This window comes from Musca domestica, unplaced genomic scaffold (assembly GCF_030504385.1).
Source record: "Musca domestica strain aabys unplaced genomic scaffold, Musca_domestica.polishedcontigs.V.1.1 9, whole genome shotgun sequence".
NCBI lineage: Eukaryota > Metazoa > Arthropoda > Insecta > Diptera > Muscidae > Musca > Musca domestica.
In genome coordinates, this window is record NW_026712435.1 from 11,439,728 (window position 1) to 11,457,338 (window position 17,611).

Genomic DNA, 17,611 nt, shown 5'->3' on the forward strand with positions numbered 1-17,611 from the left:
TATGTTAAGAAATCACGATTGAATTCCATCCCACCTTGTATAGTTTTCAAATTCTCATCGTGGTCGCTCTGGTTATTCTAGTTGTATCTATAATATACAACTGCGTCATATTTCTTCACAGAGACTTGGAATTTAACTTAACAGAGCAATAAATAATCATTCGTTAAAAACATTGCTAACTTGCTGACCTTATTGTTTGTTTTTGAAAAATTTGTGTGACAGGTGATTAGAAAACAGTTAAAAAAACTTTTAGTTGACAATCTGAAAACTACTTCTACATAGAAACAATTTTGGTAGGAGGACTGAGATTAATTCAGAGTTATACAAATACTTCCAAATAAAAAAAAAAAAGTTCTATGCAGAAACATGAAATACCGCTCGACAAGAAACATTAGCTTGACAAAAAAAAAAATGATTATCAAATTAATATATTCATGAGTATTAAGTACATTTTGGCAGTTGCTTTATCGGAAAGATTCAATTCAAAAAAAGTTTGCGGAAAGAAGTTAGTTGAACAATTTTAGGGCAGAAAACAGGAATAAATCTCTTACAAAGGAAACTAAAATATTTTTACGCTTGCGGAAATTTTTGTCTCGATCTTACAGCGGCGGTCTCTGCGGTACCCGATTGACCTAAAATTAAAACTCCTCAGTTCTGTCTGTTGGTTGCCAATTCATTTTATTTAATCGTTTTTGGTTATTATTGTTCCGGTGGCGAGCCAATAGAGTATGGAATGACGCTGTGCCCATTACATTAGCTTCATTGTCTTAGTTGTAAAAATCTCCTCCAGTACAAATACCTAAAATGATAAAGACTGGACAAAATGCATTCTGAGTAAAAGGTTTGTGGCTATACTACCTTGAATTACAGCTGATGACAGAGGCATGTTAATATAAAAGACACAAAATATTTGTTTCAAAATTCTATTCCATATACCTTCTCAAATAATTGCATACTGCCTTAGCGGTTTACCTATGTTGTTACGATATCATAACAACAGACGTATTTTCACAGGGTTGCCATATTTTTACTCTGTCTTGTTCTATCTTTACACTTCTATGTCTTTGTCCTATACAAAGACATAGAAGTATAAAGATGGGACAAGACAGAGTCAAGATATGGCAACCCTGTGAAAATACCTCTGTTGTTATGATATCGTAACAACATAGTTAGCAATGTTATGCGATTTGAACCGCTTAGGCAATATGCAATTAATTTGGAAGGTCTATGGAATAGAATTTTGAAACCCAATTTTTGGAGTTTTCAAACTTTTGTTTGTCATTTTTTTCTATAAATGTGTTTTTTTATATTAATATGGTCCTGTCATGAACTGTTATCTGGATAGTATAGACACAAACCATTTGCTCAGAATGCATTTTGTCTAGTCTTTACCATTTTAGGACTTTGTCCTATATTCTGATAGGGATACGTGACTCAACTTTTGATAAATCAATTGTTAGACTTTTGGTGTTGAAAAGTCTGAAAATCAAAATCGACTTTTGTCTTTGGTCAAAATCGCGAAGTCCACTTTTTATACCCTCCACCGTTCTGTGGAGGGAGGATATATTAATTTTTTCATTCCGTTTGCAACTCCTCGGAATACAAATTACATATATTATGGATCAGAGCAACTTTTGATAAATCAATTGTTAGACTTTTGGTGTTGAAAAGTCTGAAAATCAAAATCGACTTTTGTCTTTGGTCAAAATCGCGAAGTCCACTTTTTATACCCTCCACCGTTCTATGGAGGGAGGATATATTAATTTTTTTATTCCGTTTGCAACTCCTCGAAATACAAATTACATATATTATGGATCAGAGCAAAATTCTAAGTCGATCCAGCGATATCCAGCGTCTGTCTGTCTGTCCGTCCGTCTGTCTGTTGAAATTACGGCATCTTTCGAGCGAACTGAGAAAGAAGGCTAAAATATTGCACACATGTGTATTTTGCCAGTAGGTAGGTTAAATTTTGTAAATGATGATGATTGTAAATGATAAATGATTTTAGCAACATTATTTACCGGAATTGTTTCAAATTTCATATTTAATGTTCGTAATGGGTACTACAGCCTATGACAACATTTTTTTTATGCAGGTCTACGTCTTCGTATAGCCCCCATATAACGGTACCTCTCGATATTCGGTATTTTTATGATTTCAGCAACCGGAATTGTTCCTAATTTCGTCTTGGAAAATCTTAATGGGTACCACAACCTATGGCAAAAAATTTTGGTTTTTGTTCCACGTCTTCGTGTAGCCCCCATATAACGGTACCTCTCGATAATCGATATTTTTATGATATTAGCGACATTATTCACCGCAATTGTTTCAAATTTCGCATTTGAAGTTCGGAATCTGTACTACAGTCTGTGGAAGAATTACATGTGGAAGTCCACGTCTTGGTATGACCCCCATATAAGTGTTTTCATTTAAACGGTCTTTTTCAAGTTCCTTCCAAATGGTGGAGACCCGGCAGAACTTAGATACGTTTTTTTTATTTTGTAATTGATTTTGAGATCACTTTTGTCGACTTTGATTTGAAAAATGAATTAATGTTGGTTGTTCGCCAAATTCGCTAAAAAATTTTAAATTTTTATACCCTCAGCCATATAACTTCAGAAGATATATATCATTTGATATAACCAAAATGTACCTTATTGAAATAACGGGTTTAGACCCTAGCCCCTTTGGACAACATCCGTTTCACGACATTTGGAGTCGTTCTAGCGGTGTCCGTCTGGCTGGTGCACATGATACATCTCGAAAGGAGTAAACGGCTTTGTCCATATTTGGTACATCAATGGTACGTACATTACATTCGATCAGATGACACTAAGCATTTGATCGAACGTGAACCATGATTACGGGTTATGCTATCTGTGACAAATTGAAAAACAATGTCCTCAAGTTACCAACCGAAAGGATAAGTACAAAGGTAACTTTTTGTACTCATAAAATACGGTCAGGGCATCATTAGTTATATAGTTATATAGGGTATGTTATAGTAGGTATTACGAACATTTGCACCAAAATATGCTATGTCCTTTAAGAGCCAGCATTTCAATTCGAAAAAACCTCTTAAGCCCGAAATTTTATCCGTAGACAATTTCCACATATTCAAAGAGTAATCTTTAGACCTTGCTGCGATTAGCTCCGATTTTTTCTAGTTATTTCTCAATTTTTTATTTAAAATGTCTTCATAGGTCAACTTTAATGCTAATACATAATTTGTGTTATTTTTTGTGATAAATGTATGCAATCTCTTAAATGTACCTCCCGACCCCTCTACATTTCTGTCTTTATTAACGCTTTCTGAGTCTGGATAAAGTTCGAATGGTTTGTACCTTTGCATAATAAATTTTAAATTGTTCTTGGTCTTCCAAACCATCAGTCCGTATCCGTAAAACCCCCCATCAAGAGGTGTCAGAAAGGATTAGCATTATCCACAGATTTTATATAGAACCTCCAGATTATTAAGGCTTTTGGGATGACATGAATAGTATTAAAATGTATACCGTCATTTATGCTATTTTTAAACACAATAAATGCAGCCTTCGGATTAAATTCCCCATTTATTGCAGTTGATAACCGTCAGCCACTTAGACAGTTTTTGTTTCGTTTTTGGCCCAACTACGTTCAGGATGGTACAACGGATTTAATATATCTTGGTCGTGGTCTAATATCAATGTGCAGAATATATGTTCAGCAAGGAGTACAGGGCCGTATATCAAGCCGTTTTACCAAATTGTGCTATCAAAGCAACCCATTTTTTTCCAAAAGATGTGTGACGGAGGTCTGAGAAATCACCTGAATTTTTAAATTTGGAATTGAAACTATAATCAGAATTGCTGAATAACACCGGTAATATGCATGCCAGATGTGGCATAACTTTGCATTCGTATTCGAAGCCCATTTAAAGTTTTTCCCCCAAATTTTAAATTCATTTAAAAACTGTTTCCTTTATTAAATTCTTCCATCAATATTTATTTCCTTGAAATATTTTCTCTCCATACATAAATATACGAGCGTGTATGTATTTATAACGAAGTGTGTGTGTACACATTATAGACATGGGTAAAATCGCGCGTGTTGCTGTTGTGATGAAATAAAACTACCGCGAGGGTCAATGGTGATATTGTTAAACGGGAAACACGGACATTAATATGGGAGAAACATCGCCGTCATCACCACCACCGCTACCTTTGAATCAAACTAGAAATGAGGATAATAACAAATTCATTCGTCCGACGGATTCGCCTTGGATTTTTGCAACGTGCGGTCCTATTACCTACCAACCAACCATTCACATTATTTTGACGCGGTGATTCATTATTTGATTTGACTTTGTTGAATGTCCTGTTTTGTTATGTCTCTATGTGTGAGTGTGTGTGCGTGCATGTGTTTGTGATATCGTTGTTTAGTCAGCCAGCCAGCCATTTCATTCCTCGACATTTGAAATCCATTCAAGGAAAGCGCTTTCTATTGCGTCGTTCAATTTTGTGTGTTGTCAGCAACAGTAAATGTTGTGAAAATCCTGCTGTGGCCATACCATGCTTCCCACCGCCGCCCGCATCGTTGGGCCCAATGCCGCCCATGCGACCGACCAACTAACTTTGTGATTGTTTCAAATGTAAAACATGAACTCATCCATCTCAACTTTCCCCGCCATTGTTTGTGTGGGGAAAACCCATTACAGTTCTATAGCTAACCCTACCTTTCACAATTTTTTTTTGAAATCTTGGCTCAACTTTATCATCATCAACCTAGTCTTTCTTCTATTTGTATTGGGAGTTGCGTGCAGGTGTGTGTATGTGTGTACATTGACTTGTTTCCTTCCTGGCCAACGCTATCCACCCACAATCACGTTGACCCGAACCACCTCTGCGCTATGATTCACGTTTATCAGCAGTTTTATATAAGAATTCGTGTGTATCCCAAAAAATAGATTTCATTCAAAAAATCTTAAAAGGGAAATTGTTTTCGTCGGCACTGGGTTTTTTTCTTTTTGCCTTTCCTTCTGTACTGTTGCTCCCCCTCCCGCTCCAGTTCATCCCATTTTTCCTAGGAATTTCCTTGGTTAAGATGTTGTTCTCTGAATGCTCACATTAAAAACACGTCCATCTGTCTCTCATTGCCTGAAGAAAGAATATTCTCTGCTCTCTCCAAAGGAGATGTTAATTGATTTGTTTAGGGTGACCATGCCGTAGGCATATCGCTTATTTACTTTAGATTTAAACTATGTCTTAAAACTACTACATCCTTTCAACATTATTAATTATTTTATTTTCTAATTTCTTTACAGGCACGCAAATTAAATATTTTTAACTTGTTTATAGGTAAATATACATTTTATATAATTTTAACCAATTTCTTGCTTATGGTTAAATTAACTTCTGAATTTACAAATACATATTCTCTTAAGATATTAAATTTTCTTGTTTATGTCATTCTTGAATTGAATAGAAATCCATACTTGATATTTTTAAAAATTCGTTTATATCAAATTATATTTTCATATATTCGAACATTGGGATGTGAGGAGTTCGGATATAAATGATCATTGAAGGAATAAAGTTAAAAGCACGATATGTTTTAAATTTTTTATCCAAACCGACAAAAAAGCAACATGATTTGAAAATATCTAAAAATTTACCATATCGTAATGGGGCCCACCGTCTTCGTGGGTGCCTTACGGAATTTGTGATATGCAAAAGTTTTGCAAGAGGATCCTGATCGATTGACCTGGGATTTAATTTATCAGCCACACAAGGCGATATTAAAAAACTGCAACAAAGTCAAACTCCATAATTTATACTTTTTTTTTAATTTTATTGAATGAAAGCAAAAAATGTAGGAAATAGCATCAAATTTTAGAATAAGTTTAGACTTGTTAGAATTGGTCACCTTTGGCACGAATTATGGCCTTCAAAAGGCCAATGAAACCGTCACACGCTGCTTAAATGTTGCTCTGCGGTATTTTGGTCCATTCCCGGCGAAACGCTTGCTTGAGGTTTTTGGTATTTTCTTGGGTGGCGTGTGCTGAGTCCTTTTGGAATGTCCAAGGTCTGCGACCGAAATGTTTGCATGCCTAAGGCTTTAATACACCCTCCAGAATATTTTCGCGATAATATTCGGCATTTATTCTGTTGCCACGGTCGATTAATACGGGCAGAGAACGACCATCGGCTATTATGGCGGCCCACACCATCACCATGGCCGGCGCTTGAGTTCCGATGGCCAACTGATCTCTTTGGCAAGTAAACACGATCATTTTGTTTGTTTACAAACTGCTGGACAACGAATATTTTCTCATCGGAGAAACCCAAATTCGACAGTTCACGACTTTCGACCAAGCGAAGTAACTCTTTGGCTCCTTTGAGTCTATTTTCTTTCTGTTGCGGTGTAAGTTCTTGCACTTTTTAGAATTTCAATGGCGTTACCCCGAGCGCATTTTCCAATATTTGCCGAATGGAATATTGCGATGTGTTCAGCTCACGAGCCATTTTTCGGTCATTTCCATCACGAATAACTTTTTTCTGGAAAATTCTCACCAAAATGCTTTTGTACGCCTGTAAGCAATAAAATGAGCTATCACTGGAATAATTTGAGCAGCTGTCGGGCGAGTGGTTTAGAAATGACAGCAGTCTGAAGTTGGTTGCAGTTCTTTCATCTCACCCTGTATATACCTTATGGGATCTATGACGCATATTTAGAGATGTTACAAACAGAATGACAATTTTAATATACCCTCCGTTCAAAGGTGGAGGGTATAAAAAATGCATTTATTTTAAAGGAAAGATGTAACAATGTGAACTTTAATCTTACTTTCTCTAAAGTAAGGGATGACAAAACTGGACTATGCAGAAAAGATGTAAGAATGGGCCTATGTGCCACTGTTACCCTTGAGGCTACTTATAAAGTTAATCCTTCTGTGATTTCCATTGCAAGTTGGCAACTCTAAATGACCGCCTTATCAACACTTTTTGACATGCATTATATGTTGCAGACATTTTTCGTTTGCCCGGCATTTGGAGTTTTTTTTGTTCTGCACCTTTTCTGGCTTTCTCTCATCTTTGCAGTCTTGTTAAACTTATTTGCCCACAATAACAACAACTTTTGGCTAATTTGTCAACGGCAAAATGTTTGCATACGGATAGAAACTTGTAGTCTCCCAAGGAATAAACAACTAAATACCGAATCGTAATTCTCCCGATGGGACTAATGAGAGAGAGGAGACACACAACTGAGAGAGAAAGAGAGAGAGAGAGTGAGGGTTTAATAGAGATGATATGTATATTCCGCATTGGGGACTACTTAAATCAAGCTTCTCTACAAAAATGGTCTTGTTATGAACGTGTGCGGCACTGGCCCACCTACGCCGATTAGAAAGAAAGCCCAAAAACAATAATAATAGCGAATACATTTCAGTGTGTTTGTTGTGTGGCAACGAGTGCAAAATACATTCACTCACTGCTGTCACTCGTTTCGTGAAGACATTCAAATGCCTTTCAAAAACCACCAACAATTTTTGGACTAGCAGCGATAATAACAACAAAACCCGACGCAATACAACTCACACATACACCTGGCAAAGGACGATGTGGCTGGCTATGCCGAAACTTGTATCTAGAATGAGAGAACAAGAAGAAAAAAAACAAAATTCAAAAAATAAACAAAACAAAAAACAATAGTGCGAATGATTGCAAAGTTTAGGCGAGACAGGTTGGCGGGGTAGGATTGCTGTGTGTAGAGCTGAAGCGCTTGCGTTAGTTGTTGTAAAGAGAAAGTAGTAAAACTGCTTACACTGCCATTAAAAAACCCCAACACACACACGCACACTCAACAAACCACTATAAAATTGAGATTGAGAGCAAACGTTTGTGAATACCAGTTCTTCTGTGAGCCGACAGAAAAGGCAGACAAAAGCAAACCAAAGAGAATAATCTACAAATATGTACTTTGTAACTTTACTGGAAAAATTATAATAATAAATACAATAACACACACACATGCACACATAGCCATTTGTGAAACTTTTGCGGCACCGAACGTTGCCATATTGTTATAAACCGGCTTAATGCCACAATATACCAAGGTAAACTACAGGGTGAGATAACAAACGGGCAATAAAGTCAAACGCCATAATTTTTAATATTTTTTTTAAATTTTATCGAATGAGAGCAAAAAACGTTGGAAATAGCATCAAATTTTAGAATGAGTTTCGATTTGTTCGAATTGGTCATCTTTGGTACGAATTGCAGCCAATGAAACCGTCACACGCTGTCCGAATGTTGCTCTGCTGTATTTTGCTGATCGACACTTTGGTATTTTTTAGTGGCAACCTTGCTTTCCAAAATATACCAGACACAATAGTCCAACGGATTGGTATTCGGAGATTTTGGTGGCCATTGTGTGCTGGATATGAAGCGAGGAATTTCATTTTGTAACCATTCTTGGGTGGCGCGTCCAAGGTCTGTGGCCAAAATGTTTGCGTGCCCAAGGCTTTAATAAACTCTCCTGAATATTTTCGCGATAATTTTCGGTATTTATTCTGATGCCACGATCGATTAATACGAGCGGAGAGCGACCATCGGCTGTTACGGTGGCCCACGCCATCACCGGCCGGCGCTTGAGTTCTGGTGGCCAACCGAAGATGCACCAGAAGAGCTGACCTCTTTGGTAATTAAACACGGTCATTTTGTTTGTTTACAAACTGCTGGACAACGAATGTTTTCTTATCGGAGAAAACCAAATTCGGCAGCTCACCTTTTTCAACTCTTTAGATCTTTGGAGTCTAATTTATTTCTGTTGCAGTGTAAGTTCTTGCGCCTTTTGGAATTTCAATGGCTTTACCCCGAGCTCATTTTTCAATATTTGCCGAATGGAATATTGCGATATTTTCACGAGCTCACGAGCCATTTTTCGGCCACTGAACTATCAAGTCACTATTCGAACCATTTCTGCTGTTTTCTTTCGTCCACTTCCGTGACGTCGGGCTACGTTCCCAGTATCACGGTACGAGACACAAAAGATTTGTTCATATTTAAATGCTGGAGTGCTCTAACGATAGCCGATAAAGAAATCAAACTATCACGTTTAAATTCCATCAGAAATAACTTCTGGAAAATTCTCACCAAAATGATTTTGTACGCTTTAAAACAATATAATGAGCAGTCACTGGAATAATTTTAACAGATGTCGGACGAGTGTCTTAGAAACGACAGCAGTCTGAAGTTGGTTGCAGGTTTTTCATCTCACCCTGTATATTTATATTTCGGTATTTCATTTTGATGCTTATGTGACTGCTTTAGCATTTTTTTTTTTTTTTTTTTTTGAAAATTTCGACCTTTTGTGGGGAGGTACCAGAAGGAGTGGACCGATGTATTAAATCTCGGCACCAGACCTTGGTTTAATAAAATTATTGGGATACGGGAAATTTAAATACAATCGGACTCTTACATCACATTTTATGAGAGTTGTAATTATTCAAAATATTGGTCCTTTGTGGGGGAGGTACCTGATGGAATGGAACGATATTGTCCATTTTCGCATCGGATTATCCTTTCTCTTTCTGTGCAATAAATTATTTTCCTTGAAAATTTTGACATTTTGTGTGGGAGGTACCAGAAGGATTGGACGGATACTGCCCATCTCCTAACTCGATCTAAGTTTGAGAATAACATTACGATGTACCAGCTTTGGATCAAAACGAATACTGCCTTCGAGAAGTTATCCTGCACAACCGGCCAGACAGACAGACGGACGGATGGACGGACATCGCTAGATCGACTCCAAATGTCCTGAAACGGATTTGGTCCAAAGAGACCTATAGTCTAAAACCGTTATTTCGATGAGGCACATTTTGGTCGTATCTAATGATATATACCCCCTGTAGCCATATGGCAGAGGGTATGACAAAGTACTGGAACGAAGTTACTATTTTATAAATCCACCTCGGATATACTCCAAAAATTGCGCCATCTCAGACACGTTGCATTTATTTGTGTGGTCGCTAAAAAAAACGAAATCTGGCAACTTGAATTTTTATTTTCTCTCAAACAATGTTGGTGGGGTCGCGTCTGCCGCCGTGTGTTATTGTTTGGGATAGTGTTGTTGTAGTTAATATATGGCTGTTGTTGTTGTCTTTTTGTTTTCTTCTATTTAGTTTTGCAATTACTCGTTTTCTCAGCTACTACACACCTACCTACAAACCGATTTCGTATGCCGACAACGATGGCGACGAGGAGGTTTTAGCTTGTGTTCTTGTTTTTCGTTGTGCTTGTGCTCTGTGAGCAGCAGAAGCTATACACCGCTCACTCGCTCACGCTTGGCTGACTATTTTGGTTGGGCGCTAGCAGCTGCCTGTCGATGCTGGTGCTTTGCAATGGATTTTTCGCAACTCAGAGTGATTCATAACATCGGCGTATACGGACACCAGTTACGGAAAGCTAAACTAGCCTCGTCGACGTTGTGCGGTGTTATTTTCCATTACATCTTTGTTATTATTGCTATAGTTGCGGACTGTTGTTGCTGTTGGTTGTTCGTTGGTCGGTCGCCATCACTTGAACTACGCAACACACCACAACAACAGCAAGAAGAGAGGAATAGCAACAACGAAAGAGCTAACGAACAGACAGACAGACGGACGACAGTCACACCAGGGCAAAAATCGTCTATTCTGAGGTGTTTGTTTTGTCTGTCGGCCGTGTACCGCCGCGTCCATTGCAAAGTGTTACTCGAGGTGACACGCTCGCACACAGCACAACAAAGTGTCGCTTTGTTGTTATTGTTGTTACTTGATATTCTTGGTGTTAACGGTCTGACATATTGTCGGGCGGTCGTTCGTTCGGTTCTTGGCTGTCTGTCCCCAAAAAGCTCGTCGTCATCAACGCCGTTCGTCGGTCGTCTATTGAATCCTCGGTATACGTTTTTGTGAGCGGAGCGGCGAGAGGAGGCGTGTGTAGATGTGTGTGTGTCTGAACCACAGAAATGTGTAAGTGATTGCTCCGGTTAACACAAATGCTCTTAAACCATTTTTGTCGCCTTGTAAGCAAGCATTACGGGCGATGGGTCGGTCGGCCGATTGCTTGGCGTTATATTTGTCGGTGTTTTGTCGTTGGGAGTCACGAATTCGATAGGTTGATTACGACCAACAATCATACACTAGCCGACATCTCCCAAAAGCCCATACAATTCAGCTAGAGATCCATTCATCCATTGCTGGCTGCTATGCCACCCATCTACCCACGACATAGTGCATGCTACACTCAAAGCGACACATGTATGCAAATGTGTGTGTGTGTTTGTTAGCAACTGTATAATACGTTGTATTGGTGTTTAGCATTTTATTATTTGATTACAAACCACAAGGTTGCCTGCCCCGCGCCATCATGGTTCGATTCGCCGCGAAAGAAGCTCACCGCTGCCACTGCCCAGCCATCTATCCACCCATCACCAACGCAATCCGCAATTCAATAAACAGCGACCTACGTCAGCATTGTAAACGGAGAAAAATTGTTTATGGAGGCAATCATAAAAAAAATAACGTTGGAAATTACATAAAACGAACATTGTAAAAGCTAAGAAAGTAGTTTAAAATTCTAGAAATAGGAGAGATTTAAGTATACATTTTACCATATGTCTGGAAAATGTATTGGAAAATGACAATTTTCCAAATATGCCATAATGAGATGAGGAGTAAATGTAAAGGGAATATTCAATATGTGATATGAAAAATTCTATGGAGGGTATATTCGTTTTGTCATTCCGTTTGTAACTCCTCGAAATATTTATGACCGACCCTACAAAGTATATATATTCTGGATCAGCGTAAAATTCGAAGACGACTTAGCGATTTAAAGTTTGTAATGGGTACTACAGCCTATGTGAAAAAATTTTGTATGCAGGTTCACGTTTTCGTATAGCCCCCATATATCGGTACCTTCCGATATTCGATATTTTAATGAATTTAACGACATTATTCACTGAAGTTCGTAATGGGTACTACAGCCTATGACGTCTTCGTATAGTCCCCTATAACTGTTTTCATTTATGTGGTATTTTTTCATTTTTTTATATATAAAGAAATCACACTATCACGCTTGAATTCCATCACGAATAACTTTTTTCTGAAAATTTCTCTCCAAAGTACTTTTGTACGCTTGTAAACAATATAATGAGCTGTCACTGGAATAATTTTAATAGCTGTCGTATGAGTGGCTTAGAAATGACAGCAGTCTGAAGTCTTTTCCAGTTATTTTATCTCACCCTGTAATGTTGTCAATATAGGTACCATTTTTGATATGGCCCACATATTACGTACTCACTCATTTTATTATATATTTGTAGTTTAACGTGGAACACGAGTGTATTCAGATACTTTTATCGTTTTTTTTAGTGTTTTTCTTGTTTTGCAGAATTTACCTATATATAGGTATATAACATATATTCCATTTTTACCGATGTATTATATTTTCAAACATTCCCGACCCTCCAAACCATAAGGCTCCATCCAAATTCATGATTTGTATGAGATTTTTATTTTTTCGAAACATGGAGTTTTGTGGCACCAGAAGTAATGGATCGATATGACCGATCAGCACTCTGCATCAAATGCGAATAATTTTTTGAATGTACAATGTTCAAAGAATGTCGGTGATTCATTTTCCTTTTTTATAATAGTTGTTTTTCAAAATGTCGACACTCTGTGAGGAACGTACCAAAAAAGTGGGTCGATATTGTCTATATTTAAAGCTAACTTAGACCTTTTGAAATATTACGATATGCTAATTTTAGACGAAGTCGTATACTCCCCTCGCCAACGTTTTATAAGTTTGTTAATTTTTACCATTTGTAGGGGTGTCAGAAAGTAGGAGCGGATATTATCCATCTTCGAACTTGATTTAAGTTTGACATCTTCACGTCGTATAGCAAACGTAAAGACGGTCGAAAGAAAGTTATGAAGGTCGAGAAACCCAATTTATGACGACTTCAATTGACTGCCTAAACTAAACTAAGCATTAGAATCCTAACAAAATGTGTTCGTTACATGTTCATTTTATTGTACAATCGTTTTATAACAGAATTGAAATTTACTCACCAAAAACCGAATATTAGGTAATGTAACCAAATAATACGTAATGAAAAAAAACAACAAGTAGGTTGAATATAATGGGACATGCATATGTCTCTAGCGATGTCCATCTGTCCGCCCCTCCAAATTTTAGTAGATCGTAATATTCCTATAGAATTTATATCGTTATCGTAAATAGGCGAGTTTCCACAATGTAATTTGTGTACTAGAATAAGAATTTGTCGGAATACCGGTTGAAACTTTCTTATTTAATTTGTATTCGTTTGCCTACACAGAGAACTCACTGTTGTCGGACATGTACAATGCGTCGACCATAGATGCTCTGTCGGAAATTCGAATGTATATGACATACCGACGTATCATGCGTACGTCAAAAACAAATAATAAGAGTTCTTGACAGAAACGTGGTGGACGGAAGATGGGACATTTCATTATTGCATTGATTCAATAGATGGCGTTGGTAGTGGAAAATATGTTACGACACCATATCGTAGCATTATAGCATTTTGTTATAATGTTACATAGCGGACACTTTAGTAGGATTTTCGCTGATTTTTATATACGTATTTGAGTCCATATCTATCATATCTGTTGCCTTTTTCACATTTTAACGCCATTTTTATCGCGATATCGGAATAACATATTTCTGTAAATTTTCTAATGCATTTTTACAATGTCGTCGGCCATCCATTGCCTGATTGAGACATTAAAATGCAATATGCATTTTGCTAAATATTTTCAACCAACCAACCTCAGGTTTTAAGCTCTCTGAAGTAACTTTGCCACATTTGGAAGACTTAGACAAGGAAACTATTCACGTTAAGATCAGCGAGATTTCAATAATACGACCTAGACATTTATCAACCAACTGGGCATGTATTATGTGGGATTTTACAGTATTTTAGAAGTCTATGACGTTCTATACTTTTTCTATATGACGTTTAAAATTTTTCGACAGTCGAAAACCTAATAAAAATAGTCAAACAGTCCATATCTCATGTTACTCATTGCTTGGTAATGAGGAAAGTATGTTCTTTTGTTTATAATATTTTAAGGCATAACCTATAATTTCCAACCTACTAGTAATGCAGAAGGTAGCTTGTTTCAATTGCCTTTGAATGGACTATACGGCTCATACTGCTACCAAGTTTTTGCTGGATATAGTATATACGACTTACTCCAGCGGAACTCTGTGCCATTTTTGTCTTGCCTTCTTACTGTATTTTTTTCGTCTTAAAATACGCAACTATTTTCCAAAAAAAAGATAATAATAAAAAGAAAATACTAATACACACGAATTACAGTTGTTATGAATCCGGATACCAAGACCGGTAGTGATAAGTGGCAAAACAACTACAACAACAACAACGAACGACAACAATATGTTAAAATTTTGTATGGAAAAGTTTTTGGGATTTACTTGTTTGTTGTTGTTGTTTATTTTGAATATTCTACACCAGATGCTCTGTGCACGCCTTTTATTGTTGTTGTTGTTTCTGTCTACTTTTTGTTTTTATTTTTAATCCGATACTTTTCTTCGGTATTTTACTTTTATATTTAAATCCCCGAAAAACGAAACGAAAAGAAAACAAAACGCAATTATCACCTTCGTTATCTTCATTACAATTATCTTCTCCATGCAAGAGAACAACTGTGTGGCAGGTTTGATGATTCTTTGTTTTTGATGGAACCCCAAAAAAAAAAAAGAAAACAAGAAAGAAAATTCCGTCCGCACACACTTGAACAGCGTTTGGCTTGCAAATCGTATTTTTATGCTCGCCGATACTTCTGCACGCACTCGCGTGTAAAAGTCTAGCTATTGTCGAGGGATTTCTGCTCTCTTTTATTTGTCTCTGACTGGGGTACAAGTAATGACGCCGCTATGTCATTTGGGTCTGCTCTCACAACATTCTCATTAACCGAAAGTTGTAGTGCGAGAGCAGCATCGCCATTGGCAGCAGCATATATTTTAGTCTGGTCTGGGTTTTGGTAAGTTTTTTTTGTTTGGGCCTGTTTGCAGCTGTTGGCGGCAGACCAGCCAGGCCATTTTGTTTGGCCGGCTGAATTGACTGAATGACTGTTACTGCCAACCAGTCGGCCAGCCAGCCTGCCTTATATGTACATATAAATATTTGCTGGCAAAAAATCTAAAGGCAACCAAAACGTCCATGCCTTTATATAAATGTTGTATATATATTGGAATTGAATTGGTATTGTTTGTATGTAGGTATGCAAGTGTGTACCTTAGTATGAATGGATGGATGGATGTAAGTGCCTTCGATTTTGTTCAAAACAAACCGGCTTTTTGTGAAATTTCAATTTTTTTCTGTTTTGTATTTGTTGTTGTTGTCGGTCTGACTGATTTGCCTCTTTCCAAACAAATGGAGGAAGACAAACAAAATATATATTGGCTTCGTGTTGTGTGCGTTTTATTTTAAATTTCATTTTGGACCCAAAGCCAAAGACCAAGGAATACATTGTTGCGTTGGTTAAAAATAATTCCAGCCTTTCTATAAATTGTTGAATTTGAGACATTTTTGTATCATCAGCCATATGGCTAGACAGGGTATATATCATTTGATGCGGTCAAAACGTGTCTAGTCGAAATAACGGTTTTAGACGCTAGGTCTCTTTGGAACAAATCCGTTTCAGGACATTTGGAGTCGATCTAGCGATGTCTGCCTGTCCGTCCGTCTGTCTGTCTGGCTGATGTGCATGATATCTCTTGAAGCGAGTATCCGATTTGATCCAAAATTGGTACATCGTAATATTATTATCAAACTTAGATCGAGTTCGGATTTGGGCAATATCGGTCCAATCCTTCTGGTACCTCCCCCACAAAAGTTCGAAAACTTTCAAAAAAAAAAAAAAAATAAATAAATAAATATAGTTTCTGCACAGAAAGACAAGCAATAATCCGATTTTGCTCTAACTTTGCAAATTCTAATATTTGCGTCAGTCAGGTCATAAATGGATAATATCCGTCAACTCCATCAAGTACCTATTTTGAATAATTATAAAATGTGATGTAAAAGTCCGATTGTCTTCAAATTTTACACATATTTTTTAACAACCCAAGGTGTGGCGTTAAGATATGATATAACGGTCCACTCCTTCTGGTACCTCCCCCACAACAGGTCGAAGTTTTGAATATCCATTAAGCTCATGAAATGCAAAATTAACATCCGATTCCATTCAGACCTGGCACATCTCAATATTTCCATCAACACAAGATCTGTTTTAAAGATGGTAGAAATCGGACTATTTTCTCCCCCACATGGAGTTCAAATTTTGCCAATATTAGTATTTTTACCTGTATTAAATGAATTATTAAAATGGAATACTTCGGTCGACTATATCTCGTTAATATTTCTAAATATTATTGCATACAGGGTGAGATAAAAAAAAAAAAAACTGCAACAAAGTCAAATGCCATTATTTCTTTATATTTTTTTAATTTTATTGAATGAAAGCAAAAAATATCGGACATAGCATCAAATTTTAGATTACGTTAAGATTTGCTTGAATTGGTCACCTTTGGCACGAATTATAGCCTTCAAACGGCTAATGAAACCGTCACACGCTGCCCGAATGTTGCTCTGCGGTATTATGACCCATTCCCGGAGAAGCGCTTGCTTGAGGTGATCGACACTTTTGTATTTTTTAGTGCCAACCTTTCTTTCCAAAATACACCAGACACAATAGTCCAATGGATTGGTATCTGGAGATTTTGGTGGTCATTGTGCGCAGGAAATGAAGCGAGGAACATAATTTTGTAACTATTCTTGGGTGGCGCGTGCTGAGTGCGTAGGTTCTGATTTATCGATTAATACGAGCGGAGAGCGACCATCGGCTGTTAATGCGGCTCACACCATCACCGTGGCCGGCGCTTGAGTTCTGGTGGCCAACTTAAGGTGCACATTTTCAGCTGACCTCTTCGGCAAGTAAACACGATCATTTTGTTTGTTTTCAAACTGCTGGACAACGAATGTTTTCTCATCGGAGAAAACCAAATTCGGCAGTTCACCACTTTTGACCAAGCGAAGCAACTCTTTAGCTCTTTTGATTCTATTTTCTTTCCGTTGCGGTGTAAGTTCTTGCACTTTTTGGAATTTCAATGGCTTTACCCCGAGCTCATTTTTCAATATTTGCCGAATGGAATATTGCGATATTTACAGCTCACAAGCCATTTTTTGGCCACTGCGACGCGGGTTTCAATCAAATCGCTTCTTTACTTTTCGAACCATTTCTGCTGATGTTGCTGTTTTCTTCCGTCCACATCCTTGACGTAGGGCTACGCTACCAGTATCACGGTAACGAGCGATGGTGCTTGACACAAAAGATTTATTCACATTTAAATGCTGGAGTGCTCTAACGATAGCCACTTGTGGTTTTCCAGCCAAATATAAAGAAATCAAACTATCACGCTTGAATTCCATCACGAATAAAATTCTCACAAAAATGCGTTTGTGCGCTTGTAAACAATGTAATGAGTTATCACTGGAATAATTTAGCAGC

At 37.4% G+C, this 17,611-nt stretch overlaps 1 protein-coding gene across 6 annotated transcripts in view; it reads left to right on the plus strand.

The window, feature by feature from the left end:
* The window catches only part of LOC101891841 (homeodomain-interacting protein kinase 2), a 135,491-nt gene that overhangs the window by 16,562 nt on the left and 101,318 nt on the right, over positions 1 to 17,611 (plus strand). For 4 of the 6 annotated variants that reach the window (XM_059131530.1, XM_059131532.1, XM_059131533.1 and 1 more), the window contains exon 2: positions 5,303 to 5,336. The exons of 1 other annotated variant lie outside the window; for it this stretch is intronic. The gene's annotated coding sequence lies outside the window, so the exon portion shown is untranslated. Of the gene's footprint in view, positions 1 to 5,302; positions 5,337 to 10,291; positions 10,994 to 17,611 lie in introns of those variants that run through there. One more of the 6 variants, XM_011296857.3, reaches the window with a different exon arrangement.